We start from the raw sequence: 9,863 nt of genomic DNA, 5'->3' as shown, positions 1-9,863 counted from the left end.
TGTCTATACTCGCCTAAAGCCATGCACAAGAAGATTCGGTGCTATTTCTAATAACCCTAAGTTGGAAAGAATCCAAATGCCCATCAGCATTAAATCGTGGTATGTCCATTCAATGGAAGTCGATGAAAAGGAACAATCTTCATTTACACATAAAAACTGTTAATATAAGAAAAGTCCAAATCTGTAGAGAATCTCTATGAGTTTATTTGAGGCAAACTGATGACAGTTGTCAGGGAAGAAAATTTTAATGGATCGAGAAAATGCTCTAGCGAATGGCAGGTTGCAGAGGTCGGGGTTTTTCAATGACATCCGTTGGTGGTAGATTAGGGAGGTGAGAAAAAGCAAGAGAGGATTTCTGGGATTGGATAAAAAGCAAAACGGAGAAACACATGCTTCTTCCACATTGGCTAGTACAGGATAGTTAATAGATAACATTTACAGCACAGAGAGATGGTATTTGGGGAGCAAGATCACTATGAAGGGTTCTGTGGTCTGTCTCTGGTGCGAGGTTGTGCCCTGAGGGGTCTGGCAAAGGAAATTACTCTGAAATTTCAAAGATATGTTATCTTAGGTGCAAAAAGACAATAGACAGGCTCATGTAATGTGAACACTGACCTTTGTTTTGTAAAGAAAGCTACAGATCTAGGACGTGACTACCCGCCATGACCCGCTTTTAGGAATTTTTATGTTCAGACCATCCTATGTGGTTATTCTCCCATCTCTGAGTTTGTAGGGCCCACCATGTAGCCCTCCATCCCCCTCAGCTTGTCAGGTTTAGTACGTGGCCCCTTTGTCGTCCACAAAACAGATAAGTCTCCAAGACAATATTTAGCGAAATAAGCCAGACATAAGAATGCAGATCCTAGATGATTCGGCGTATACGAAGTCAAAACAAGTGACGGTCGTATAGTGAACGGGCTCAGGACAGTGGCTCACCTTGAAGGGTGCTAAGTGAGAGCTTGAGCAAGGGAGCTGATGGTTCCACAGGGATATAAACTTGCGAAGATGATTAAGCCATAGACTTCAGATCTGCGTACTCTACCTTTTGCAGTTTATACCTTGATAGAACAGAAGGGGACGAAATGAAAACACCCAAAAAACAGAAGATATTTTGAGGGCCAAACTATACGAGATCCCAAATGGTGTGGTCTTTGGTTCCAGGGAGCTTCCATTCCACCCCGAATCACCGCAGCCCACGGCCAGCCAGTTTCCATCCTTAGGAACCACAGAGTTTCCTTTACCGCTGTTTTTCCTTCTTCCTGGCATACTCAGGAAACTTTGGGTGAGTTTCCCCCAGTCTGATTTTATGTTGCTACATTTATTTTCGAAATGGGCAAACATTGTATTTTCAAGAAAGAAGACCAAAATTTTCTTAGTTTTGCTGAGATATGACATCCGGAAAGAAAAGTGATAAGAATGGACTATTTAAAAATAATTGACAGAAGAACATAGCGTAAGAGCTGGCCGAAATAGCTCAGTTGGGAGAGCGTTAGACTGAAGATCTAAAGGTCCCTGGTTCGATCCCGGGTTTCGGCAAGCGTTTTCTGTGAACGCCTTTCAATTTTAACATTTACCTGACACTTCTGCAAACCATGCGGTCCGTCTCCCGCATCCCAGAAACACACTTGGGCCCTGCCGGGGCTCCTGTTCCAGCAGCGGGTGTCACTGCCCACGACGTCAGTGCCTGTGTGCGACCCTAAGAGGCCCTGAACACGCGGCCCCTCTCCTCGACCCAACTCGTCTTCCTTTCCGTCGCCTTGAACCAACTTGAAAACAACAGGTCATTAAGTCACAAGTCCTTAAAGAGAAGTTCCAATTTTCAGTCCAGCGCAGACTGGATTCAATCTCCACACAAAAATTTCCCCGTGGATTTTCTAGTCCAAACACACAGGGCTGAAATAGCGCAGACTCCTTATTAAAGTCTGTGAATGAGGGAGGTGGCAAAGGAGCGAGAGAAATTCTCTCTCAAGCTCAGAAAGGTCAACGAATGTTTAAAATCATCGTCTCAAAAGAAGAGGCTCCCGCAGACAGCTCGCCAGCTCAGCGGGCTAGAGCAGAGCGCAGTCAACGGCAAGGCCGCGAGTTTGCTTCCCGCGCGGTCCCAGTCGCCCTCGGGGGGTCCCTCCTCGCTCCCCGAGTCAAAGTGCCCTTAGCCTGAGGTTCACAATTTCAGCTTCCCTAGCGAAGTGCGAGGGCTGTGTGTTCTCTCCTTTTTAAAAATAAACAGCAGCACGCGAGCGCCAGGTTTGAGTCCTTATGACTGTTTTCCAAAATATTCACCTGTCCACAAAATGCAATAAGGAGGCAAGAATTCAACAGAAGTATACATTTTAAGAATCGTATGTGACAAAGAAACATAGAAACCAGGAACTAATTTTTCTAACATATATAAAATTGACTTAAAAATTACTTGAGGTGCAAAGTAGGCGAACCAGCCGAAAATGCAAAATGTAATGTAAGAGAGGGGTTTAGTCCGTTGAGGAGATGAGGTTTCATGTGGACTTGGAACTTGAGGCGAAGTCAGAAGTCAAAACACATCATCTCTGTGTCTCAATCTCTTTTGTATAAAGTGCTTCAAAAAGTGCTTGGCAAATACGATGGAGCGTTCTCCTAAATTCTGATGGCTCTCCTCGGCCTCTGGGGTCAGCACAACATTGAGGATTGCTGTGAGAGAGTGCTTTCAGGGATAATCAGGAAGAAAAACTGCTCTACACGGAAAACGTGAGCGCTGTGAGCAGGACTTGAACCTGCGCGGGGAAACCCCACTGGATTTCGAGTCCAGCGCCTTAACCACTCGGCCATCACAGCCTCGGTAGGGACCCCGAGACATCTGCCATGCTGCGTGGAGGGCGGAGACCACCCATTCTTCAGTTTCTCCAAGAAAACCTTCTCCTACCCCAAGCTTACGTATTTCACTTGGCAATTTCAACTTTTCAGACAGGCCCAAACCCTTGGCAGTATGCTCGACTCATCCCTTCATTCCGCCCGTAGGGAGTTCTCTCTGCTCTACCTTCGAATGTTGTCTGCTGAAAAACTCACCACCCAACTGCTCCCACCCTGGTCCAAGACACCCTCATCTCTAACACGAAATATTGCAAAGCCTCTTAGTAAGTTTCCTTCTTCACCCTTTCTTTTCAGTCCATGAAAAGCCTTTTTGAGATCTTTTTGAACATAAAGCACTTTAAGGCACAGCTTTGCTCAAAACCCGACAGCATGTCCTCACCTCATCAGAGCGAATGCGGGAGTCCTCGCTGGACGGCCAGGTTGTGGGTGACCTCGCTTGTGGGCTCAGTGACTGCTGGCTCCCTTGTTCTTTGTCCGGACACCGGGCACTCTGCTGTCTCAGGGGCTCTGCTCTGACTGCTTTCCTGCTGCAACGCTGTCGCTTTGACGAATGTGTGACTCAGTCCCTTACCCGGAAACACAGCCCGAACATTAGATCTAAAACTGTGAATCCCCCTCATGCCAGCGCTCGTCCCATTCTGTGCTTTGTGCCTCCATGTCGCTCATGGTCATTTAACACGCTGTGGAACGCGCTCGGTCTGTGCTCTGTTAGCGTCTATGTAAAAGATCAATAAATGCCGGATTTAACAACAGGGCATAAATGGGAGCTGTTACTATCGTTCCAGCTATTTCTTTCCCATTATTAGTTTCAACATGACATCTGAAGGGGATCAGATAGGCCCCAAATAGGCCACTTTGGTGTAAGAATTATTTCGGAGGTGATGACAAACAGCAAACACAGGAAGGGCTCTCTGTTATGCGCCCCCCCCACACACCCCGCCAGCTCCACCACCCTCTAAAAGCAGGGCATAGGTTTCCTTTGCAGAGCTGGTCTCCCTCCCGTCCCGGTACCAGGCGGGAAGTGGGCACCAAGTTGGGTCTGCACCGCAGACTTTCCTAAACAGCCCTTATTTCCCACTGGTTCCCCCAGTTCACCTTCCCACAGTGACGGCCTCTGGCGTCCCACGTGCCCCTGGCCTTGGTCTGGTCGTCTCTCCGCACTTTGTCACCCTTTGTTAAATGATACTTTAAGCTTTGAGTCTAACTACTCTGGGGGTTTTCACTTTTCTGAGAAGCCTCCATGCATTTAAAATTAAAATAAAAAATATTAAAATCAATAAATTTTGTAAACTGTTTCTCTTGATAATCTGGTTTTTGTCAGTTTAATTCATAGGTCTTACTAACAAACCTAAGAGAGTAGAGAAAAAAGCTTTTCCTCCCTACATATGGAAACTGCAAAAGTCAGGGCTTTGGGAGTTCGAAGAAAATATACCCACATCTAGTAGGATATTTAAAAATGAGCTGTTGAGCCAGGCAAAGTCATGTTTGAATTGTAACTCACATGCTAGCAACACACTTTGGCAAGATAGGTTATTAGGTCTCGACTTGAAATTAGAAAAACAATGCCTTCCTCAGAAAGGCATGGTAGGAGTTCGGTCTTACAGCCAGTATCCATCAAGTGCCTGTCATGAACTGGGCACTTGCAAGGCTGTGTGGGCTCCCCGACAGCAAGAGCGAACCCCACTGCCGACCTCATGCTACACTGCGGCAAGAGACAGACAGCGATTAACTTATCACACCAACAAGTGCACGCAAAGAGAGTGCACGGTACTGTGGGAAGTCCGGGCGGTTGGTGAGCGGCGTTAAGGAGTCTTCCTTATGAAAGCCACAGCCCAGATGAGCCCTGCGCACGAGCCCGAGACAACCAGGCGGAGAGGCCAGTGCGACGCTTTCGGCCAGAGGTGACCCAATGAGCCTCGCCCAGTGGTGGGAGAGGCTGGTTGCTCAGAGCAGGGAGCACAGACCGCAGGAGACAGTGAGCTGTGGCTCTGGGGTGGAGGCGACCTGAAGGGTTGGCATGTGGGCAGTTACACACGGCGAGTGTCGTGACACAAAGCATCTCTAAAATGTGCACTATCGGTCAGACTTGTCAAATGCTAGTTTCTGTCCGTTCCTTTCATCCAGTCAAAATACCCAGAATGAGATCAGGTGCGACTTCACCTCTAAGGAGAGCCAAAAGTTAAAGTGCCCCCGATAAGTGTGAAAGAACTGCCATGAGTCTTCGTGGCCCTGGTGGCCCTGGTGCCCCTGGTGGCCAGGCCGGCCGCTCCCAGCGCGGCTCCGCCGCCCCCTCGTGGTCATTTCGCGCAGACGCGGTGCTGGCAGAGTTTTTGACACCTGGGCACCACACCGAGTAATGTCCCTCCTCCCGGCGGTACGTTCACTCCAGGAGAAAAACTGTCCTTCTTAAACTCGTGCTTTTTAACAAAATGTCACGAAACGCACAAAAAGTCATGAAACTTTTAAACCCTCTCATTTTCTGAGAAATCCCTCAAACCGAGCTACCCCTACGTGGATCCACCCGATCTGCAGCGGGGCATGGACGCGAATGGGACTAAATGGGAGGACACGGGCCGGACCGAGGGGAGAAGGCTGCGCCCTCCGAAGGCGGGACGTCTGGACATGACGAGAGACACTGGAGACCAACCTTTAATTTTTGGAGTGTAGATGTCATCAGTGAAGGTATTTTTAAAAATCAAAGTGTCATTGAACATGCATTAAACTGAACTCATATTAAGTATACTGTTCAATGAAAAAAATGTGACATCGATGCGTACATTCAATAAGCTTAGCAAACAAAAACCAGGAAAAACATTTTTAAAACTATAAGTAGCCAAATTATACTGAAATGCTTGAAAAACCAAAGTTTAAAAAGAAATCTTAAAAGCACCTAGAGAGAAACGATAATACATTTTAAGTTAAACAAAGGTTAAATGAAACAATAAATATCTCCTCAAAGGGAGGCAGAAAAGGAGGAACAAAGGACAAGTGGGACAAACGGAAACAAATGACATAGTGATTGACTTAAGTCCAATTATAAATAAGTGCACTTAATGTAAATGGGACAAATACTTAACTAAAGGGCAGAGATTGGTAGACTATAAACAGTCTCCAACCTCTTCGGCACTAGGGACCAGTGCTCCTCTGAAAATCTAATGCCTGACGATCTGAGGTGGAGCCGAGGCGGTGATGCTAGTCTAGAGCCGGGGAGTCTGGTGGCTGCAAATACAGAGGAAGCTTCGCTCACTGCCCCACCACTCACCTCCTGATGCGCGGCCCAGTTCCTAACAGGCCATGGACCACTACTGGTCTGTGGCCTGGGGTTTGGGGCCCCTGGACTAGATAATAAAATAAAATAAAGAAAAACAGGAGCCAACTATGTCCTGCTTACAAGAGACACACATGAAAAATAAGGCCATAGGCTGAAAGTAAAGTGGTGGGGAAAGATGTGCCATGAGACACCAGCCATCAGAAGCCGGTGTGGATACATCAAGATGAGACGGAGCTGGCATCAAGGCGAAAAGTGAGACCAAAGATGAAGAGGGATGTTTCATAGTGATAAAATGATCAGTTCGTCAGAATGACATATTTATTCGTATATGAAGCAAAACTGAGAAAATGAAAACAAGAAATAGAATCAGGACGATGGTTGGTGATTTTAAAGATCCAATTGAGTAGCCGATGAGAAATTTAAAGAAAAGCGGGTAACTATGTAGGGATCTAGAACTTGAACCATGGCTATCAACCAATCAACTTGACTAAACTGGCATTTATAAGACTCTACGTCCAACCACTGCAGAACACACATTATATTCAAGTGCACATGAAAAATTCACCAAAACAGGGCCATCGAGCAAGTCTTGATAAATTTTAAAGAATTAACATAATTTAAAAATGTTTTCTGACAACAATAGAATTAAACTAGAAGTTAATACCAAAAGAAAATTCTATCTGAAAATTCTCGGATATTGGGAAACTCACACATTATGCATCTAGATGACCCACAGTCACAGTAAAAGTACAATGAAAACTAGAAAATACTTTGAAGTGAAAAAATGAAAATACAAAATGCAACTAAAGCAGCATTTGGAGGGAAATATATGGCTTCAAATGCACAGATTAGAAAAAAAGGAAAGGTTTAAGACTAGGAAAATTTAAGGAGAAAATGATGTTTTGTATTTTAAGCCAAATTTCACGTGTGTGCTATGCTGAGAATGGCTTCAGAGGGCCAGTCCTGAGAACAGGAGGAGGCTGTTGCGGACTGTGGTGAGGAAGAGGTATTGAAGTTCCCCACAGGGGGCAATAGGAGAACACAAAGGAAAAGCATTTCACATACATTGAAGGCAAAATCAGCTTGGCTTTGAGATGTTTTGATGGTGGGCAAGGCAGTGCGAAGGGTCAAGTCTAACCACACGTTTCCAGTGGGATCGATGTCAGCTGAGTCGTTATCCATGGTGCAGTCACGATCACATTCACTTCACACGCCTAACGCTCCCTGGTTGGACAACCACGTGGAGACTCTTCCGGCCATTTCTCTTTCCCCAACATTTTCTACCATCACCATGCCTTTCCTCTCTCCCTTTCAGGGACATTTCTTTTAAGTCAATTCACCAAACTTTATCCAGTGTTCATTGTTGACGATGAACACCCGGACATGAAGGAAGGACCGCAGGGCTGGCCTAGACAATGGTAGGCCTACGTAAAGAGCACGAGGAGCTGCCCATCTGAGGGTTCCAAGCCAGGGAACGTTTACCAGGGAGGAGGTTTGAATAACTAACAATGCAGGTCAGGAAAGAAATAGTATTTCAATTAAAGAGAAGCCCCTTTAGCAAAGACACAACTGAGAGTGTCCAGGACTTTTTAAGTTGTTCTGTAATCTTTCATCATTTGGCACAGTCACGAACTCACCTCTTCTGGAGGTACATGTTAGCAGTGATTACGTGCAATTCCATTCTAAAGAAATGTCAGTCTTCAGATGCTCAGCAAAGAAGGAACTGATCTGGACCATTATCGTGAAGAGCAAGAAGCTGCTCAGGATGCAACCCATCGCTTGCAGAATTCTGTGCTCATCACTAAGGATGGGGGAGTAGGCACTTGTAGAGACAGAAATAATTTTAAGATCTATCTTAGAGGGACAAAATAAACAGAGCAGATAAAACAGAAATCCTTTTATTTTCAGGGTTTGATATTTTTTTCAAGCCTCTTATGTAAAAATCTGTCCAGAAAACAGCCGAAGACTTTAGACCACGAAATGATTTTCCATTCGCCTCTAGTCTCCTGCTACATTCTTTGTTTTATCACTAACCACTGTGCTTCTAAGACAACACCGTAGTCTCTTCTTTTCACACATTTCCGAGATGTCCTATAGTCCAGAACCATTTAAAAAGTAGGCAAATCACAGCACTTATCTTAAAGTTTAAATTAGGACTTTTAACCCTTTCTTTTCTTTTTTCCTCTCTTACCTTCCTTTAGAATAAGGCTAAGAATGAAAAAGCAAGGGAAATTGCAGGTTTACTAGGAGATATAGTAAGTAGCTGGGAAGATTCAAAGGTAGAGGACTTAGCCTCTCCACCACGGCCCACGGGCTTCGGCACACTATCCACGGTTCCTCAGAGATCATCGATGAATGTTTCTACATATTACTTTGAAATTAGAAAGACCATTAGCCATTCAATGGTCCATCGTGAAAAAATTATTGCACGCCAAATCCATTCCAAGTGTGCTGAGGGTTCTGAGGTTGCAAAGACAATGAAATCTCTCTCGGTAACCAGACACAGCAAACATACCCGAAAGGACTTGTTTTTGGATCTGTTGAATCTCTGTCCCTTGATCTCAAATGGCAAGATGAAGGGGCAAACCTCAGCTGAGCATGGCTACCTCTCTACTGCTAATACCACAACGTGGAGGCAAGTATTCTGAGTCCTAAACGACTCTTAGTGTCTGTACGAAGGACACCGCTCAGCCTTCTACCCCTGTCCTCCTAAGCGGTGTGAAGTCTGAGCATCAGAGGTTGCATTCCATGTGCATTCAGGTTGGTTCCTAGTCACCTAGAGAAAATCTCTCCTTTTAGAGGTTTGGACCAGGAAAAGCAGATAGGAGGCCCGGCTGAGGCCTGAACCCCCAACCTCCTCTTTCCGGGCCGGTGCTATGACAATGAAGCCGCAGAGCAGACTCAATGCTTGTCCAGGTTACATATTATTTGGATATGATGTTACATTTCTCAATTGTAATGAGCTCAGTGACTGGCTTGTCAGGTGATTGTGAAACAAAAAAAGAATAGATCTCCTACCTCAGTGGAAACCCGAGAAGAATGTGCTTCCGGAAGGATGGACACGGGGACTAACATGGCTCACAGCTGGGTTGGTCTCTGGAACCCTCAGCAGGAGTCACCTTGCTCAAAGTTACTCCCACCCCTGGGGGCAGCTCAAACCCAAGACTGGGTGATGGGAGGCCTGCCCTCCCTGCCAGGCTCAGCTCAGGACATTGCTGGACACCCCAGGGAGGTCAGCTGAGGCCTGTCACAACATCTAGTTCAAATTCTGCCTGGTCACGGCCCTGCTCCCTCGCCTTTTGTGATTTCCCTGGCGAATTGTTGCCCTCCTTGAAAATTTCAGATGTTGAAGCTATCCAGTCGACTGGGAGAAGTTATGTGCGAAAAGTTTGAATAGTAGAAATTCTAGAAAAATGCAAACTTCTCTTCGTCTGAACAGATGCCACAGCTAACACAAACCTACAGTTAAATGCTGCTTTTCAAGATGTCCCCAGACGCATCTCACCACACACAAAAGAGATAGACAAAGTGAGCAAGCTCTTTCTTTTATGAATTAAGTGGCTCTGAAAAGAGCCTTTGGGTTAAAGGGTGGCTGCAGAGGGACTCACTTGGAGCTGGTGTACTTGGTGACGGCCTTGGTGCCCTCGGACACGGCGTGCTTGGCCAGCTCCCCGGGCAGCAGCAGGCGCACGGCCGTCTGGATCTCCCGCGACGTGATGGTCGAGCGCTTGTTATAGTGCGCCAGGCG

The 9,863-nt window shown here is 46.1% G+C and overlaps 2 non-coding genes across 2 annotated transcripts; one reads left to right on the top strand and one right to left on the bottom strand.

The window, feature by feature from the left end:
- Positions 1–1,463: 1,463 nt before the first annotated feature.
- TRNAF-GAA lies at positions 1,464–1,536 on the top strand. Its single transcript has one exon. It is a non-coding gene; the product is annotated as a tRNA-Phe (tRNA).
- A 1,190-nt stretch (positions 1,537–2,726) lies between these two features.
- On the bottom strand, positions 2,727–2,808 carry TRNAS-CGA. Its single transcript has one exon. It is a non-coding gene; the product is annotated as a tRNA-Ser (tRNA).
- Positions 2,809–9,863: the final 7,055 nt, after the last annotated feature.

This window comes from Pteropus vampyrus, unplaced genomic scaffold, assembly GCF_000151845.1.
Source record: "Pteropus vampyrus isolate Shadow unplaced genomic scaffold, Pvam_2.0 Scaffold124, whole genome shotgun sequence".
Classification (NCBI taxonomy): Eukaryota; Metazoa; Chordata; class Mammalia; order Chiroptera; family Pteropodidae; genus Pteropus; species Pteropus vampyrus.
This window is presented reverse-complemented; position numbering and strand designations above follow the sequence as displayed.